Below are 19,111 nucleotides of genomic sequence, written 5' to 3'. Positions count from 1 at the left end.
ACCGTCCCCTCAGCGCCTCACGCGAGCGTTTCCGGCGCGCGGCCCCGCACAGCGGTCCGAGGGCTGCAGGCTGCGCCCGTGCTCTCTGCGGTACCTGAGCGGCGGGCCTGGTGTCCGTCGCTTGTGCGGCGTTTAAAAACCCGAGCACGGTTCTTCCGGCGGGGGTGTTGACCGAAGAGACTCCGGAGACCTCGGCGTCCGCCCCGAGTGACTTCCGGTGGGGCTGGTGCTCGGCGCTGGGGGGTGCGGGTCGCGCCGGGGTCACGGTCGCGGGGCCGGGGCTGCCGGACCGAGCCCGAGCGGTGCTGAGGGAAAATTTCCAACAAAACCAGAGCGAATCTAATAACGCGCCCCCTCCTGAACCCAACCCCCGGGCACTGTTCACATCTCTCCCAAAGTGTCACAAAGAAAAGTTATTGTTATATATGTATTTTACAGTTGCTTTGTGCCAATCAGAATTTTAACCCGGTCCACCCGAGGCATTTGGTTGATGAGTCTCTTAAATTTTCCTTTTCATTTCTTTCGCTATATGCTTGAAGACGTTGGGTGGTTTGTATTGTACAATTTACCGCATTCTTCAAGTTGTGCTGTTCGGAGGACTATTAAAACATCAGGGTCCCCTTTGAGGAATATTAACACTTCATGCCGGGCTAGCTTTGTTTTTGTGATCGAATATTTGGCCCGGCCTTCTGTTGTGAAAACATCTGGTTGGTTTTCAAAATATAAAATTAAACCATAGCTTTGAATAGCTGTTTATACTCCTGTGCACCCACGAGATAATGTGGTGCTGCTGTCCTCCCTCAAATCACAGTTTTAGACCAGACTTTTTTTTTTCAATTCTTCCTTTTTATCTAGAAATAGCGGATGTTACAGACAACCTGCCGTCAATATGTATAAAATTGAGCTTCTTGAGGGAAATGTCATGAAAAAGCAGATCATGCTTTTCACATCTTCTCTAAACAATTTCTGTGCTATTCCTTGCAATTTTTTAACTTCAAAAAATATACATAACATATATCATTTTAACCACTGTAAGTGTACAATTCAGACGCATTAAGTGCATGTACAATACTGTGTCACCATCACTACAGTCTATTTCCAAGCTTTTCATCACCCCAAACAAACGGTAGCCATTAAGCAGTAACTCCCCAATTGCCTCTCCCCATTTTGTCCAATTTGCCTGTTCTGGACACCTCTTAGAAGTGTAATCATGCAGTATTTGTCCTTTTGGAGACTTCATTCCTTATTGTGGCTGAATAATACTCGGTTGCATAGCCGTATCACGATTTGTTTCTCCATTTATCTGTTGATGGGCACGGGTTGTTTCCACCTTTTGGCTCCTATGAATAATGCTGCTGTGAATATATGTTTACAGGTATGTTGGAGTCTCTGTTCTTTGGGGTAGGAATTGCTGGGTCAGATGATAAATTTATGTTTAACATTTTTTTAATCCTCTTCGGAGGATATGTTTAGAGAGAAAAAACATGGTTTGATCTAGAGCTGTGGAAGTCAATGGAGAGGAGGGTCTGCACTTGTCAACTTGACTGGACTTGGGACCCTAAGAGAGAGAGGGAGACATCCATCATGGCCTCCCGTTTTCTCCCTGACGGGATCGAACCTGAAACCTAGTGATGTGCCCTGGGTGGGAATCAACCTGCAGTACCAGAAGCAGCACACAGCACCAGACAGGATGATCAGCTGAGCTCTATCCTCCTCCCCAGGGCTGTTTAACCTTTTGAAGAGCTACCAAGCTCTTCACATTTTGAAACTGCTTTTTTAGAGACCCTCGTGCCTTACTGATTGCTAAGTGTGATGACCCCCGCCTTAACGCCCTCGGGTTGACCTCTCTAAATCTTGGGATACCGTGTTGTTGATTAGAGCGCCCTCTGGAGGTTTTCACTTGGTGATTCTCCTCAGGTCCTTCATAGGCTCCTCCTGCACACAAGAGGTCAGTGCTTGCCCCCTAATCCACTTTTGCTCTCTTCATTTCTTAAACCCTCCTCTGTCCATGTAACTTAAACTATAATTTTGATGTTTATTTTTAACTTCTCTCTGAGGATTAGATTCTAATTTTAAATTATGGGCAGTATCAGTGTTCTCTTGAATGCCAAAACAAAATTCACTTGTTAATCCTCCCAAACCTGTTCTCTCCATGCTTCCTGTCATTAAGACTTGAAAGCTGGTGTTTTTACTCCCCCTCTCCCTTAGGGTCCCATGTCCAGTCAAGTTGACAAGTACAGATAGTTCTGTCTCTGACCCTCCTCTTCGTTGACTTACACAACTCTAGATCAAACCATGGTTGCCTCTTACTGGAATTTTTGTTATTGGACTCCCTGGTTCTAGATTTGTTTGTTTATGTCTTTATTGTAGTATTTTTTAGAGTTTGCTTTAGGATATGCCCAAGTTTTTCATCTGATTTATTCTTTCTTTAGGATTTTTTGTTCTTAGAGAAAGTGAGATTACTGACCAGGGGTATAAAGGTTTTTAAGGCTCCTTTGCCATTGTCAAATGTGCTTTTTAAAAAGGCCCAGCAGTTGCCCCAGCTGGGTGACTCAGTTAGTTGGAGCATCATTCCATACACCAAAAAGATGGTGGGTTCTATTCCCGGCCAGGGCACATACCCCAGGTTGTGAGTTCAATCCCTGTTTAGGGTGTGTTTGGGAGGCAGTGGATCGATGTTTCTCACACATCGATGTCTGTATGTGTCTCTCTTACTCACTCTCTCTAAAATCAATAAAAACATATCCTTGGGTGAGGGTTTAAAAACACAAAAAAAGGCCCTGCAATTTACATATAACTTCATTACTGATAAATGCATCATTTAACTACTTGTACTTCAACGAGTATAAAAAATGTTGCTGCCTGGCCGGGCATGGCTCAGTGGTTGAAGCATCGACCTATGAACCGGGAGGTCACCGTTTGATTCCTGGTCAGGGCACATGCCCGAGCTGTGGGCTCAATCCCCAGTGGGAGGTGTGCAGGAGGCAGCTGATGAATGATCTGTCTCATCGATGTTTCTATCTCTCTCTCTCCCTTCTTCTCTGAAATCATTAAAAATATATGTTAAAAAGTAAAAAATAAAAACATTGTTAATTTAAGAGTTAGAAAATAATATTTTTATTTGCATGTCTTTACTAATTATTGAGACTGAAGACTTTTCTGTATATATTCCCAAGCTTTATCCAAGTTCTTTCATTTATCAATAGTTTGAAAAATGCTGTCTGTAGATTTCCAGCTCTGGCATAATAGAATATAATAGGGTTTCTCAATTTGGCACTATTGATATTTTGGGCCAAATAATATTTTGGCTGTGGACCGTCTTGTGCATTGTAGGATGTTAAACAGCATTTCTGGCCTCTACCCATGAGATGCTAGTAGAATCCCTCTAGTTATGACAACCAAAAACGTATCTAGACATTGCCAAAAGACCATGGATATTGCCAAATTTTTCCAGACATTGCCAAATATCTTAGCCACTGGCTGAGAATCACTGGAGTAGAATAGGGAGAGTGGACTTGGCATTATGAGACTAGTATACTGGTACAATACATCCTTTTGACTACTCAGCATCTATACACACCCTTTACTATTCACTTCCATGTGAACATTCTGTTACCTAAATTAAATTGAAAAGTTAGTCTCCAATGAAACTTTTATTAAAACAAGGAGGAAGCAGAAGTGAGGAGAAAATACATACAAAAAAACCCACAAAACCCACAGAATCTGTGTCCTTTGATTCCACCACAAGAATTAGCTGAGGACTAAATCGTGTAAGCACATTACAATCCCTAGGAACCAACATACATGGTGGGGCAAAAGTAAATTTACAGTTGTTCGTATGGAAAATAATACAATAATTCAAAACAGTTTATTCTTGTATTATTATTGTATTATTTTCCATATGAAAACAACTATAAACCTACTTTTGCCCCATCCTGTATCTATAGAACCTAGCACCTTAATATAAGGGGCATGGCCAGAGGAGCATTTGTTGGGTGATTAAGTTTTATTATAGAAAATTTAGACTTAAAATGTTAACATATTTTTAAAAATCTATTAGTCAACTTTTTTTTTTCACCTAAATCTCACCTATCTTATCTCCTATTGGCTGATATATGATTAGATGATTTTAGCAGTATAAGACAAGTTCTGACCTCCAATTTTTTTAATACTTTTAAAATATATATACATATATTTATTGATTTCAGAGTGGAAGGGGGGAGAGAGAGAGAGAGAGAGAGAGACAGAAACATCAATGATGAGAGAATCATTGATCGGCTGACTCCTGCATGCAATTTTTTTTAAGTAAACTTTTTATTTTAGAATAGTTTTAGATTTACAGAAAATTGCAAAGATAGTGCTGAAAGTTCTTATATATCCCAGTAGAGGCCCGGTACACGAATTCGGGTACCAGTGGGTCTCTTGGCCTGGCTTGCAGGATCGGTCCAAAACCGGCTCTCTGACATCCCCTGAGGGGTCCCAGATTGCGAGAAGGTGCAGGCAAGGCCAAGGGACCCCACTGGTGCACAATCGGGGCAGGGGGGGGATGCAGGAGGTTAGCCAGCCAGGGATGGACTGTGGGAGGGCTCCAGGGCATGTCCAGCCCATCTGGCTCAGTCCCAATCAGCCAGACACCAGCAGTAAGCTAACCTACTGGTCAGCTGTCTGCCCCCTGGTGATCAGTGCAAGTCACAGCGAGCAATTGAGCGGCCTTAGCATATCATTAGCATATTAGAGGCCCAGTGCACGAAATTCGTGCACGAGAGGGTGTGTCCCTCAGCCCAGCCTGCACCCTCTCCAATCTGGGACCCCTCAAGGTATGTCCGACTGCCCGTTTAGGCCCGATCCCGGTAGGATTGGGCCTAAACGGGCAGTTGGACATCCCTCTCACAATCCAGGACTGCTGGCTCCCAACTGCTCACCTGCCTGCCTGCCTGATTGCCCCTAACCGCTTCTGCCTGCCAGTCTGATCACCCCCTAACCACTCCCCTGCCAGCCTGATTGATGCCTAACTGCTCCCCTGCCAGCCCGATTGCCCCTAACTGCCCTCCTCTGCCAGCCTGGTCACCTCCAACTGCCCTTCCCTGCAGGGCTGGTCCCCCCCAATTGCCCTCCTCTGCCAACCTGGGAACCCCTAACTGCCCTCCCCTGCCAGCCTCATTGCCCCTAACTGCTTTCCCCTGCTGGTCTGGTTCCCTCCCCCACCCCCCCAGATGCCCTCCCCTGCAGGCCTGGGTCCTCCCAAACTGCCCTCCCCTGCAGGCCTGGTCCCCCCCCAACTGCCCTCCCCTGCAGGCCTGGTTACCCCTAACTGCCCTGACCTGCAGTCCTGGTCCCCCCCAACTGCCCTCCCCTGCAGGCCTGGTCTCCCGCAACTGCTCTCCCCTGCAGGCCTGGGACCCCCTCAACTGCCCTTCCCTGCAGGCTTGATTGCCCCCAACTGCCCTCCCTTGCAGGCCTGGTCCCTCCCAACTGCCCTCCTCTGCTGGCCATCTTGTGGCAGCCATCTTGTGTCCACATGGAGGCAGCCATCTTTGACCACATGGGGGCAGCCATCTTGTGTGTTGGAGTGACAGTCAATTTGCATATTACTCTTTTATTAGATAGGATAGAGGCCTGGTGCACAGGTGGGGGCTGGCTGGTTTGCCCTGAAGGGTGTCCCGGATCAGGGTGGGGGTTCCCTTGGGGCATGGGGCGACCTGGGTGAGGGGCCTGTGGTGGTTTGCAGGCCGCCACACCCCCTGGCGACCCAAGCATAGGCTGAAAACAGGTATCTGGGATTTATTTATCTTCTATGATTGAAACTTTGTAGCCTTGAGTGGAGGCCAGGGCAGGCCAGGGCGGGGAAAGCTTGGCTTCCTCCATCGCTGGGGGCAACCCAAGCCTCCTGCTTGCTCCAGCTCCGTGGCTGCCGACATCTTGGTTGGGTTAATTTGCATACTCGCTCCTGATTGGCTGGTGGGTGTGGCTTGTGGGTGTAGCAGAGGTACAGTCAATTGCATGTTTCTCTTTTTTTTTTGAAATTATTATTATTTTTTTATTTTTTTAATATATTTTATTGATATTTTACAGAGAGGAAGGGAGAGGGATAGAGAGCTAGAAACATCGATGAGAGAGAAACATCGATCAGCTGCCTCCTGCACACCCCCCACTGGGGATGTGCCCTCAACCAAGGTACATGCCCTTGACCAGAATCAAACCTGGGACCCTTCAGTCTGCAGGCTGACGCTCTATCCACTGAGCCAAACCGGCTTCGGCAGCATGTTTCTCTTTTATTAGATAGGAGTACACTTTGATTGGTTGAACAGCTGACCGGTTGACCAGACACTTAGCATATTAGGCTTTTATTATATAGGATACCAAGTTTCACTTATTAACAACTTACATTAGCATGGTACATTCATCATAATTAATGACCCAGTATTGATATATTATTAACTAGCATCCAGACTATTCATATTTCCTTAGTTTTACCTAAAGTCCTTTTCTGTTCTAAGGACATTAGGTAAAAACAAAGGGTCCTATCTAGGATACCACATTACATTTAGTCATCATGGTTCCTCAGGCTCTTCTTGCCTATTTATCAGCCAAGTTTCTCAGACTTCCCTTGTTTTTGATGACCCTGACAGTTTTGAGGAATAATGAAGGGTCATTTTATAGCATGTTTGTCAATTGGGATTTGTCTGATATTTTTCTCAGTATTACATTGGGAACTTGGATTTGGAGGAAGAAAACCACAGAAGTAAAATGTCATTCTCATCACACCCTATTGAGGGTTCATACTCTCATCACCATGTTAACTGATCACAGTTGAGGTACTGTTTGTCAGGTTTCTCCACTCTAATGTTACTTCTTTTCTCCTCTTTTTTCCCTACAGTAGTGTTTGAAAGGAAGTCCCTATTTCCTGCCCACATTTCAGGAGTGGAAGTTATGCTTCACTTTCTTGAGGGCAAAGTAGCTACATAAATTATTTGGAATTCTGCAGGGAGACCTATTATATTCTATCTTATTTATTATCTTATATATTTAATCATTTGTATTGTTATGGACTCAGGTATTTAATCTTATACTTTGGGTTATACCACTTTATTTGGTTGCTCAGATTGTTTTTGCTATGGCCATTGTGAGCTCTTTCAGTTGATTCCATACCCCCATTATGTGGTTTTGTTGTTCATTTTGAGGGTTTATTTTTGTTTTTGTCTTTTTTGGATGCACTTCCTTCCTTGCTAACACTACAAGGTACTCCAGGCTCATCTTGTATGTTTCCTGTCCCAGCTCTAGAATCAGTCATTTCTCCAAGGAGCCTCGGTTCCTTGTATTTTATCCTTCTCTGCTATTAGAAACCAAGATTTGGACACTAGGTGTGCTCTGTTGCTGGGTTGTTGTCCTTCTAGGCCAGGGGTCCTCAAACTTTTTAAACAGGGGGCCAGTTCACTGTCCCTCAGACCGTTGGAGGGCCGGACTATAGTTTAAAAAAAAAACTATGAACAAATTCCTATGCGCACTGCGGGCCCGGGACGAGTCGGCTGCTAAGCAGGACAGGCAGTGGCACCCGGCGGGCCGGATAAATGTCCTCAGTGTGCCGCATGTGGCCCACGGGCTGTAGTTTGAGGATGCTTGTTCTAGGCCCTCTGAGCTGACAAGCAAGAAAATATATGTATCTAAAACAAACATGTTAAGCTAAATATTTTTATATGATATCTTGAACTCTAACCTATTACTACATGGATCATTCTATCCTTGTTTATCTGTAACTTTCTACTCCAACAGTTAGAAACTTGGCTTCCACCATCCATTTACTTAATTGCTTAGTTCTAGTATGCAGTCATGCAAGCATAACAACTTTTCAGTCAGTGACTGACTGCATATACGATAATGGTCTCCCTATAAGTGGTACCATCTATAATAATTATAATAATAAAAGCATGATATACTAATTAGATCAGACAGCTGAATGACCTTCTGGACAAAGCTGGGGCTGCGAGGGCCAAGGAAAGCCACCGCGGCTGGGAGGGCCAAGCCCCTTGCATGAATATCATGCATCAGGCCTCTAGTAAGGTTATAACGGAGTTGAAAAAAGATTTATATCACCTAGTGACTTTGTAATGTCATAGCATGTATTTGTGGTGATGCTGGTATAAACCTGCTGCACTGCTAGTCCTATAAATTGATAGTATATACAGTAATGTACAGTACATAATCTATATTTTATATATATACTAGTGACCCGGTACACAAAATTTGTGCACATTAAAAGGAGATTAATTAGAGGAAATAATTTAATATTGCTATTTGCCTTTTCTGTATAATAGAAGTGTCAGAGATGAAAGAAAATTAGTAAAATGTATATGAAAACCTTCCTCCTGTCAGAGTCTGGGGCACACCACAGGACCCAGAGTCAAGTCCCCACCCACATGCACATCAAAATTGCATGAGGCCCAGACCTGGCCAGCTCCCCCTCACTGGGCTAGATCCAGACCCGACCAGTCCCACCCTTGTCAAGCCCTGCAGGGCAGGGGGCATAGTCTCAGGTCCCCTGGCCCAGTGCCAGGACGGGGGGCGTGGCCTTAGGTTCCCCAGTCCAGACTGGGGCGGGGGGCGTGCCTTGAGGTCCTCTGTCAAGTCCCGCCAGGTGGGGGACACAGCCTGAGATCCCCTGTCAAGCCCTGCTGGGTGGGGGGCATGGCCTGAGGTCCCTCGTCAAGTCCTGCCAGGCAGGGGGTCGCAGCCTCAGGTTCCCCGGCCCAGCACCGGGAGGGCGGCACAGCCTCAGGTCCCCCATCAAGCCCTGCTGGGCAGGGGCACGGCCTGAGTTCCCCCGACCCAGCAATGGGGGTGCACTTTGAGGACCCCTGTCAAGCCCCGCTGGGTGGGAGGCACAGCCTGAGGTCGCCTGTCAAGCCCAGCCTGGCAGGGGGGGCGCAGCCTCAGGTCCCCTGGCCCGGTGCTGGGGTTGGGGGTGTGGCCTGAGGTCCCCTGTCAAGCCCCACCAGGCAGGGGTGCAGTGTGAGGTCCCCCAGCCTGATGCCGGGGTGGGGGGTGCAGCCTGAAGTCCCCTGTCAAGCCCCATTTGGTGGGGGGCGCGGCCTGAGGTCCCCCGGCCTGGCGCTGGGGTGGGGGGAGCAGCCTGAGGTCCCCAAGCCAAGAACCAGGACGGGAAGCACACCTTGAGGTCCCCTGTCAAGCCCCACCTGGTGGGGAGCATGACCTAAGGTCCCCCGGCCTGGCACTGGGGCAGGGGGAGCAGCCTGAGGTCCCCTAGCCCAGTACCAGGACAGGAAGCGCACCTTAAGGTCCCCTGTCAAGCCCTGCCTGGTGTGGGGTGCGGCCTGAGGTCCCCTGTCAAGCTCTGCTGGGTGGGGGACATGGCCTGAGGTCCCCTGTTAAGCCCTGCCGGGTGGGGGGGCATGGCCTGAGGTTCCCTGTCAAGCCCCACGGGGGCAGGGGATGGTGTAGCCCAGGGGTGGGCAAACTTTTTGACTCGAGGGCCACAATGGGTTCTTAAACTGGACCGGAGGGCCGGAACAAAAGCATGGATGGAGTGTTTGTGTGAACTAATATAAATTCAAAGTAAAGGAGCGGAGGGGAGAGCAAGAGAAGCGGATAGAACAGCCGGATCCGGCCCGCGGGCCGTAGTTTGCCCACGGCTGGTGTAGCCTCGGGTCCCTGCTGATTGCTCGGTAAGGCTTCTTACGGGAATTTGGCCTCAGCTGTGGGTGCAGCCATCTTTGTGACGGAGTGATGGTTAATTAGCATATTCTGTCTTTATTATGTAGGATAGATTATGTACTGTACTGGCCAGTAGGTATAATGTGCACAGACCACCAGGGGGCAGATGCTCGACGCAGAAGCTGCCGAGCAACAGCAACTTTGTAGACTCCAGGACCCCTCGGGGGATGTCGGAGAGCTGGTTTTGGCCCGATCCCCACAGGCCACGCTGAGGGACCCCACCTGCCAGAGGGACCTCCTCACTCCACAGACGCCCTTCGAGCCACTGCACTGCCCCAGGTGTGGCTGGCCAGGGAGGGACCGTGGGAGGTTGGCTCCAGGGTGTGTCTGGCCCATCTTGCCCAGTCCTGCCCCGCCCTGCCCCACTGGCCACCTTGTAATTAATTTCCTTTCAATGTGCATGAATCCATGCACCAGGCCACTAGTATTTGATAATAAGTGATTGTTTGGTTTACGTATTTACTATACTATATTTTTCCCCCTTAGAGTGCACTCTTTCTACTTATTAAAGTTTGTTGTAAAGCAGTATGCCATGCTATCCCAGCAGCAGTCTTATGTTTACCGTGTCTCATTTTTTAAAAATTAAAGTTATTAGGGCAACTTTGGTTAACAAAATTATATACGTTTCAGATGTACAATTTTCTAATACATCATCTGTATATAGTACTGTGTGCTAACCACCCAAAGTCTATTCTCCTGTATCCATATATTTGACTCCCTTTACTCTTTTCATCCTCCCACCTCTTTTCCTCCTGTCTAAATCTATGTTTGTTCATTTGTTGTTTTGTTGTTTTGTTTTTTGTTGTTGTTAATCCTCACTTGAGGATATTTTTCCATTGATTTTTAGAGAGAGTGGGAGGAGGAGAGAAAGAGAAAGACATCAATGTGAAAGAGAACATTGATTGGTTGCCTCCTGTACACGTCCTGGCCAGGGCCAGGGATCGAGCCTGCAACGTGAACTGAGACCCTTCTGTCCGCAGGCCAATGCTCTATCCACTGAGCCAAACTGTTTAGGGTTGTTTTATATTCCACATATGAGTGAAATATGGTTCTTGTCCTTTTCCATCTGACTTATTTCACTTAGCATGATACACTTAATGTTGTCACAAATGGCACTATTCCATCCATATTTATGGCTGAATAGTATTCCATTACATATATATACCATATCTTCACCCAGTCATCCATCGAAGGACAGTTAGGTTGTTTCCATGTCATGGCTACTGTGAAAAATGTTGCAGTGAACATAGGGGTAAACATATTGTTACAGAATAAATGTTTTCAAATTTTTCGAGTAGATACCCAGAAGAAGTATTCTGGGTCATATGATAGTTCTGTTCTTTTTTTGTTGTTGTTAATCCTCACCCAAGGATATTTCTCCACTGATTTTCAGAGAGAGTGGAAGGGAAGGAAAGAGAGACAGAGAGAGAAACATTGATGTGAGAGAGATACATTGATTGATTGCCTCCCACTTGCGCACTGACAAGGGCCAGGGATGGAGCCTGCAACCTAGGTACATGCCCTTCAACACTCTATCCACTGAGCCAAACCAATTAGGGCTGATAGCTCTATTCTTAATTTTTTGAGGCCCCTCCATACTGTTTTCCATAGTGGCTGTACCAATTTGCATTCCCACCAGAAGTGTACAAGGGTTCCTTTTCTCCACAACCTCACCAACACTTGTTATTTCTTGTCTTATTGATAACTAGAGGCCTGATGCATGAAATTCGTGCATTCAGGGGGTGTCCCTTATCCCGGCCTATGCCCTCTCGCACTCTGGGAGCCCTTGGGGGACGTCTGACTGCCGCAGAGGCGGGAGAGGCTCCCGTCACTGCCACTGCGTTCGCCAGCCGTGAGCCCAGCTCAGGGCTTCTGGCTGAGCAGCGCTCCACCTGTGGGAGTGCACTGACCACCAGGGGGCAGCTCCTGCGTTGAGCATCTGCCCCCTGGCGGTCAGTGCGTGTCATAGCAACTGGTTGTTCTGCCGTTCATTTGATTTGCATACTAGCCTTTTATTATAAAGGACCAGTGGCCTGGTGCACGAAATTCTTGCACATTAAAAGGGAATTAATTAGAGGAAATATTTTAATATTGCTATTTGCCCTTTCTCCATAATAGAAGTGTCAGAGATGAAAGAAAATTACTAAAATGTCCTGTCAGAGTCTGGGGCGTACAACAAGACCCAGAGTCAAGTCCCCGCCCACCTGTGCACGCCTTGAAATCATGCGAGACCCAGACCCGGCCAGCCACCCCTGTCAAGCCCCACTTGGGGGGGCGCTTAGCCTCAGGTCCCCCGTCAAGCCCTGCTGGGTGGGGGGCATGGCCTCAGGTCTCCCAGCCCCAGTGCCAAGGTGGGGGGTGGCCTCAGGTGCCCTGGCACCGGGACAGAGGACGCAGCCTCAGGTCTCCCGGCCCGGCCTCGGGTCCCCTGGCCCCGGCGTGAGGGTGCAAGGGCGTGACGACCATTTGCATATTAGCTCTTTATTATTTAGGATAGCCATTCTGACAGGTGTGAAGATGACATTTCATTGTGGTTTTGATTTTTATTTCCCTAATAGTGAAGTTGAGCATCTTTCATATATCTGTTCACCATTGGTATGTCTTCTTGGGAAAAGTGTCTGTTGAGGGCAGGAGAGGATCCAAGATGGCGGCGTAGGTAAACACCTAAACTGCTGCCTCGCACAACAATTTCAAAACTACAACTAAAAGACAAAACGTCTATCACCCAGAACCACGGGAAAGCTGGCTGAGTGGAAGTTCTAAAACTAGAAGGAAAGAGCAAACAGCATTGAGGGGTGCACAAGCGCTGAAAAGCTGAGGTACGGAGGCGCGCGAATCGGGCTGGCGATGGGCGACTGGGAGCGCTGCTTTTTTCAACCCGAAGGGAGACAAGCTCCCAATTACTCCGAACTCCAGTTTCTGGGGAGACGCGGGGGACCCAAACTCCTACGGGGAGAAGCTGGACTGTCTGCCATCGGGTCGGAAAGTGAGGGTGCCTTGCTTGCAGGGCTGCGAGCAGGAATAATTGTTTATTGTGCTGGGGCGCGGGGCGCGGGGACGCGGTCGGAGACACAGAGCTGGCTAACTGGCAGCCATTGCTGTTTGCCACGCCCTAGCCTAGAGACGCCCTGAGACCCCGCCCCGCACAATCTACAAACCCACCCAAGCTCCAAGCAGCGGCTTTAGCATATGAATGACCTTCCCTATCGCAGCTTAACCTAGCAAACTTGCAGCCTGGGTCAGACAGCTCCAAAACCTCCAAACCCCAAGCAAAGAGGAGAAAACTGTAGTTCTCACTATAGCGCCTGCTGGTTAGCCTCAGACAGTAGCTGACCTGCACCCCATTGGAGATCCTGAAGCCAGTCTACCTGGTCAGTGTGAGACATCAGATTTCAACTCCTCACATCCATAAGTGACACATTAAGAGGCAGACTCAGTGAGCACCAAAGCCCCACTGAAACAAGTCCTGCCCCATAAGTGTGTCTCCAGCGCAGCAGTTCTTCCATTATAGACACAGCAGGTCCTCACAGCCAGTTGGCCTGGAGGTCAATTCCTCCCAGTGTACCAACAGCAATCAAGGCTTAACTACACCAAGACTTTGCACTCAGCCCACAAAGGGGTGTACCAAGAACGTCCACCTCAGGTGATTGGGGAGGCTGAGCTACTGGCCCCTATAGGTCACCTACCACACAAAGCCACTCCATCAACACAAGGAAGCAACAAAATGCGGAGACAAAGAAACATGTCACAAATGAAAGAAATGGAGGAAAGCAAACTACTGGACGACATAGAGTTCAGAACCACATTTATAAGGTTACTCAAGAATCTTCTAAAAACCACTGAGGAACTTAGTGAGACCTTTAAGGATCTTAATGAGAATGCCATAAAAATGGAAAAGGATCAGTCAGAAATTAAGCATACACTGTCTGAAATAAAGAATATACAGAAACTCAACTGTAGACCAACATACCCCAAGAATCAAGCCAAAGATCTGAAATATGAGGAAACAAAAAACACCCAACCAGAAAAACAAAAAGAAAAAATCCAAAAATATGAAGATAGTGTAAGGAGCCTCTGGGACAACTTTAAGCGTACCAACATCTGAATTTTTGGGGTGCCAGAAGAAGAGAGAGAGCAAAATATTGAAAACCTATTTGAAGAAATAATGACTGAAAACTTCCCCTACCTGGTGAAAGAAATAGACTTACAAGTTCAGGAAGTGCACAGAACCCCATACAAGAGGAATCCAAAGAGGACCACACCAAGACACATCATAATTAAAATGCCAAGGGCAAAAGACAAAGAATCTTGAAAGCAGCAAGAGAAAAACGGTTAGTTACCTACAAGGGAGCACCCATACGACTCTCAGCTGATTTCTCGGCAGAAACTATGCAGGCCAGAAGGGAGTGGCGAGAAATATTCAAAGTTATGAATAGCAAGAACCTGCAACCAAGATTACTCTACCCAGCAAAGCTATTATTCAGAGTTGAAAGTCAGATAAAGAGCTTCACAGACAAGTAAAAGCTAAAGGAGTTCACCACCACTAAACCAGGATTACATGAAATGCTGAAGGGTATTCTTTAAGAAGAGGAAGAAGAAGAAAAAGGTAAAGATAAAAATTATGAACAACAAAATGACAGCAAATACATACCTACCAACAAGTGAATCTAAAAATCAAGTGAATAAAAAATCTGAATAACAGAATGTACTGGTGAATATAATAGAATCAGGGACATAGAAAGGGAATGGACTGACAATTCTCAGGGGGAAAGGGGTGTGAGGGGTGAGGGAAGAGATTGGACAAAAATCTTACACCTATGGATGAAGACAGTGGCGGGGAGGGGGTAAGGGCTTGGGGTGGGGTGGGTAATCAGGTGGAGGGGAGCTATGGGGGAAAAAAAGAGGAACACCTGTAATAATCTGAACAATAAAGATTTATTTTTAAAAAAGTGTCTGTTGAAGGAGGAAACCAAGATGGCGGCATAGGTAAACACCTAAACTGCTGCCTCGCACAACAATTTCAAAACTACAACTAAAAGACAGAACGGACACCATCCAGAACCGCAGGAAAGCTGACTGAGTGAAAATTCTACAACTAGAAGGATAGAGAAAAGCTCCCAGAGAATTGGAGGTACGGCAAAGGGTCTTTGTGCGCGCAGAGAGGAAGGGCGGCTGAGAGCCTGGCTGACTTTCTCTGGCGGAAGGGGGAAGGGAGCCCCCGAACGCACTGAACCCCAGTTCTGACTGCACTGAACCCCTGTTCCGGGCGAGCCCCTGGGGACCCACGCTCTTGTGGGGGGAGTCTGGACTCTCAGGCGGAGACTCGGGAGCCGGGGAAGGGGAGGACTGAAAGTCCGCTCGCGCCAGTGCGCACAAAGGCTGCGGAGGCTGCCACAGGCTTTCCCTAGCGGAAGGGAGTGAGAGGCTCCTGACGGCACTGAACCTCAGTTCTGACTGAAGTGAGCCCCAGTTCTGACTGCAGTGAACCCCAGTTTCAGGCGAGCCCCTGGGGACCCACGCTCTTGTGGGGGGAGTCTGGACTCTCGGGCGGAGAATCGGGAGCCGGGAAGGCAGAGGACTGAAGGCACACACGTGCGCGCAAGGGCAAGGCTGACGGGAAGCCAAGACTGAGACTCCACCCCATCCAAGCTGAGCACAGAGGCTATTGCAATTTGGCAAGTCTAATCCTATAAGGCTGTCTCCAGCACCGGACTTCTCCCAGCATAGACACAGCTGATCCTTACAGCCAACTGGCCTGGAGGTCAATTCTTCCCAGTGATACCAACAACAATAAAGACTTAATTACAACAAGGCTGTACACACAGTCCACAAAGGTGTGCACCAAGAGTGTCCACCTCAGGTTAACTGGGGAGGCAGACCCACTGGGCCAAATTGGAAACCTAGCACACAAATCTACCAACTCAGGGAAGCAGTGAAAATGCGGCGTCTAAGAATCAGATCACAAATGAAAGAAATGGAGGAAAAAAAACGACTGGATATAGAATTCAAAACCACGGTTATAAGGCTTTTTAAGAATATCCTAGAAAAGGCCGATAAATATAACGAGACCCTCGAAGAGATGAAAAAAGACCAACTAGAAATTAAACATACACTGACTGAAATAAAAAATATTATACAGAGACCCAAAAATATTATACAGAGACAAGAGGAACACAAAAATCAAGTCAAAGAATTGAAATACAAAGAAGCAAAAAACACTCAACCGAAAAAGCAAAAAGCAAAAAAAAAAAAATCCAAAAAGTTGAAGATAATGTAAGAAGACTCTGGGACAACTTCAAGCGTACCAACATCAGAATTATGGGGGTGCCAGAAGAAGAGAGAGAGCAAGATACTGCAAACGTATTTGAAGAAATAATGACCGAAAACTTCCCCCACCTGGTGAAAGAAATAGACTTACAAGTCCAGGAAGCCCACAGAACCCCAAACAAAAGGAATCCAAAGAGGACTACACCAAGACACATCATAATTAAAATGCCAAGAGCAAAAGACAAAGAGAGAATATTAAAAGCAGCAAGAGAAAAACAGTTAGTTACCTACAAGGGAGCACCCATACGACTGTCAGCTGACTTTTCAACAGAAACTATGCAGGCCAGACGGGAGTGGCAAGAAATTTTCAATGAGATGAATAGCAAGAACCTACAACCAAGATTACTCTACCCAGCAAAGCTATCATTCAGAATTGAAGGGCAGATAAAGAGTTTCACAGACAAGAAAAAGCTAAAGGAGTTCATCACCACCAAACCAGTATTATATGAAATGCTGAAAGGTATTCTTAAAGAAGAGGAAGAAGAAAAAAGTAAAGAGAAAAATTATGAACAACAAATACATATCTATCAACAAGTGAACCTAAAAATCAAGTGAATTAAAAACCTGAGGAACAGAATAATCTGGTGAATATAATAGAATCAGTGGCATAGAAAGGGAGTGGACTGATAATTCTCAGGGGGAAAGGGGTATGGGGGGGTTCATAAAGAGACTGGACAAAAATCATACACCTATGGATGAGGACAGTGGGGGGTAGGTAAGGGCAGAAGGTGGGGTGGGAAATGGGTGGAGGGGAGCTATGGGGGAAAAAAGGAGAAATAATTGTAATAATCTGAATAAAGATTTATTTAATAAAAAAAAATAAAGCAAAAAAATAAAAATAAAAAAAATAAAAATGAAGATAAAAAAAAAATAAAAAAAAAATAAAAAAGTGTCTGTTGAGGTCCTCTACCCACTTTAAAAATTGGATTGTTTGTTTTTTTGTTGTTGAGTTGTATGAGTTTTTTATATATTTTGGATACTAACCCTTTATCAGAGGTGTTCTTTGCAAACATCTTCTCCCATTTGGTTGCTAGCCTTTTGGTTTTGTTGATGGTTTCTTTTGCTGTGCAGAAGCCTTTAAAAAAAAAAATACATCCTATCTAATAAAGAGGAATATACTAATTGACCCTCATGCGGTCGCAAAGATGGCGGCACCCACAGCCAATAAGGAGGGAATATGCTAATTGAATGCCACGCCCTTAAAGATGGCGATGCCCACAGCCACAAGATGTCGGTACCCAGTCCCCTCAGCCCCGCCAGAGTCCCTGGTCCTATCAGCCCCACTGCTGGAGTCCCCCGCCCTGTCAGCCCCACTGGGGGAGGGGGCGCCGCTCACCCACCGCTGGAGTCCCTGGTCCTGTCAGCCCTGCTCGGGGGGGGGGGGGCAGCGGGCGAGTGGCATGGCAGGATCTGCCCTCAGGCGGATCCAGCCACTCCGCTTGCCCACTACTGGACAAAGAGTGGACAGCAGGGTGTGGCGGCTTCCTTCACGCAGTGGCGTTGGTGAAGCCCCCAGACCCCGCAGACGGAGAGAGGACAGCGGGGCATGGTGGCTTCGTCGCCATGGCGGTGGTGAAGTAGTCAGGCCCCGCAGAGAGCAGAGAACCACGGGGCGTTCTGAAGGCTCCTGGATTGGAGAGGGTGCAGGTTGGGCTGAAGGACCCTCCCCATGCATGAATTTCCTGCACTGGGCCCCTAGTATATATATTATACTAGGGGCCCAGTGCATGAATTCGTGCACCTTGAAAAGAACTATGGGCCATGAGGCTGCGGTGGGCACAGGGGTGGGTGTCTGCCCATTCACCCGCCGTGGCCCCCAGTCCCCTGTCTGCTGGCAGCCCCCCACCCACCACTGCCACTCACATGCGCTGACAGCGCCGGCTTCGCTCGCACCCGCTGAGGGCACAGAGCGATTGGGGCTGGTGCCAGCAGCGGGTGCAAGCATGGCCGGCACCATCAGCGGGTGCAAATGGTGGTTGCTGCCCGATCACCCCTCAGGAGCAGGAGGAAGTGGAGAAGCCCTCAGGGGCAATCAGGGCCGGCAGCCGCCACTCGCACCTGCTAATGGTGCCGAGCGATTGGACCAGTGCCAGGCACTGACGGGGTGCAAGTGGTGGCTTTAGCACTGGCACTGGGTACGAGAGGCTTTTGCTAGCCCCAATTGCCCCTCAGGAGCAGGGGTAGGTGGAGAAGGCCTGAGGGGCGATTGGGGCTAGCGGGGGCTGGCACCGGCAGCAGGTGCAAGTGCTGGGCGGGACCGTGGCATGTAGGAGCAAAGAATTTCAGCAACCACCAGAGGCTCGCCCTGATGACAGTGACTGGCACCCCACCTTGGGCTGGCGTCTCCACTTACCTGCTCCACCATCCCGCCGTGGCCGATGCCCGCCATGTTTTGTCCATGCCCCCTGGTGGTCAGTGCACGTTATAGCAGTTGTTCCGCCGTTCAGTTCAGTAGTTCTAGCCTTTCATTATATAGGATATTTCAGAGAGGAAAGGGGAGGGAGAAAGAGATAAAAACATCAATGATGAAAGAGAATCATTAATCTGCTGCCTCCTGCACACCCCCCACTAGGGGTCAAGCCTGCAAAACAGGCATGTGGCCTGACTGAGAATTGAACCAGCAACCTCCAGGTTCATAGGTCAGTGCTCAACCGCTGAGCCACACTGGCCAGGCTGTGCAGATGTAGTTCTATTCATGTTTTCTTGCTTTTATTTCCCTTACCTTTGGGGTGAAATTCACAAAAACCTTGCTGAGTCCAAGGTCCCTGAGTTTTGTACTTACGTTTTCTATTTTATTGTTTTAGGTCTTAATATTTGTCTTTAATCCATTTTGAGTTAACTTTTTTTAAAAAATATATTTTTATTGATTTCAGAGAGGAAGGGGAAGGGAGAGAGAGATAGAAACATCAATGATGAGAGAGAATCATTGATCGGCTGCCTCCTGCATGCCCCCTACTGGGGATCAAGCCTGCAACCTGAGCATGTGCCCTTCACTGGAATGGAACCCGGGACCCTTCAGTCCACAGGCTGACACTCTATCCACTGAACCAAATGA

General features: G+C 47.6%; 1 protein-coding gene across 3 annotated transcripts in view; it reads left to right on the top strand.

The window, feature by feature from the left end:
* The window catches only part of GALNT11 (polypeptide N-acetylgalactosaminyltransferase 11), a 70,669-nt gene that overhangs the window by 282 nt on the left and 51,276 nt on the right, over positions 1-19,111 (top strand). The window contains exon 1 of one of the 3 annotated variants that reach the window (XM_080664036.1): positions 48-217. The exons of the other annotated variants lie outside the window; for them this stretch is intronic. The gene's annotated coding sequence lies outside the window, so the exon portion shown is untranslated. Of the gene's footprint in view, positions 1-47; positions 218-19,111 lie in introns of those variants that run through there. 3 annotated transcript variants of the gene reach the window in all.

This window comes from Plecotus auritus (genome assembly GCF_963455305.1).
Source record: "Plecotus auritus genome assembly, chromosome: 4".
NCBI lineage: Eukaryota > Metazoa > Chordata > Mammalia > Chiroptera > Vespertilionidae > Plecotus > Plecotus auritus.
Note: the sequence above shows the minus strand (reverse complement) of the source record. Positions and strands in the feature narration are given on the sequence as shown.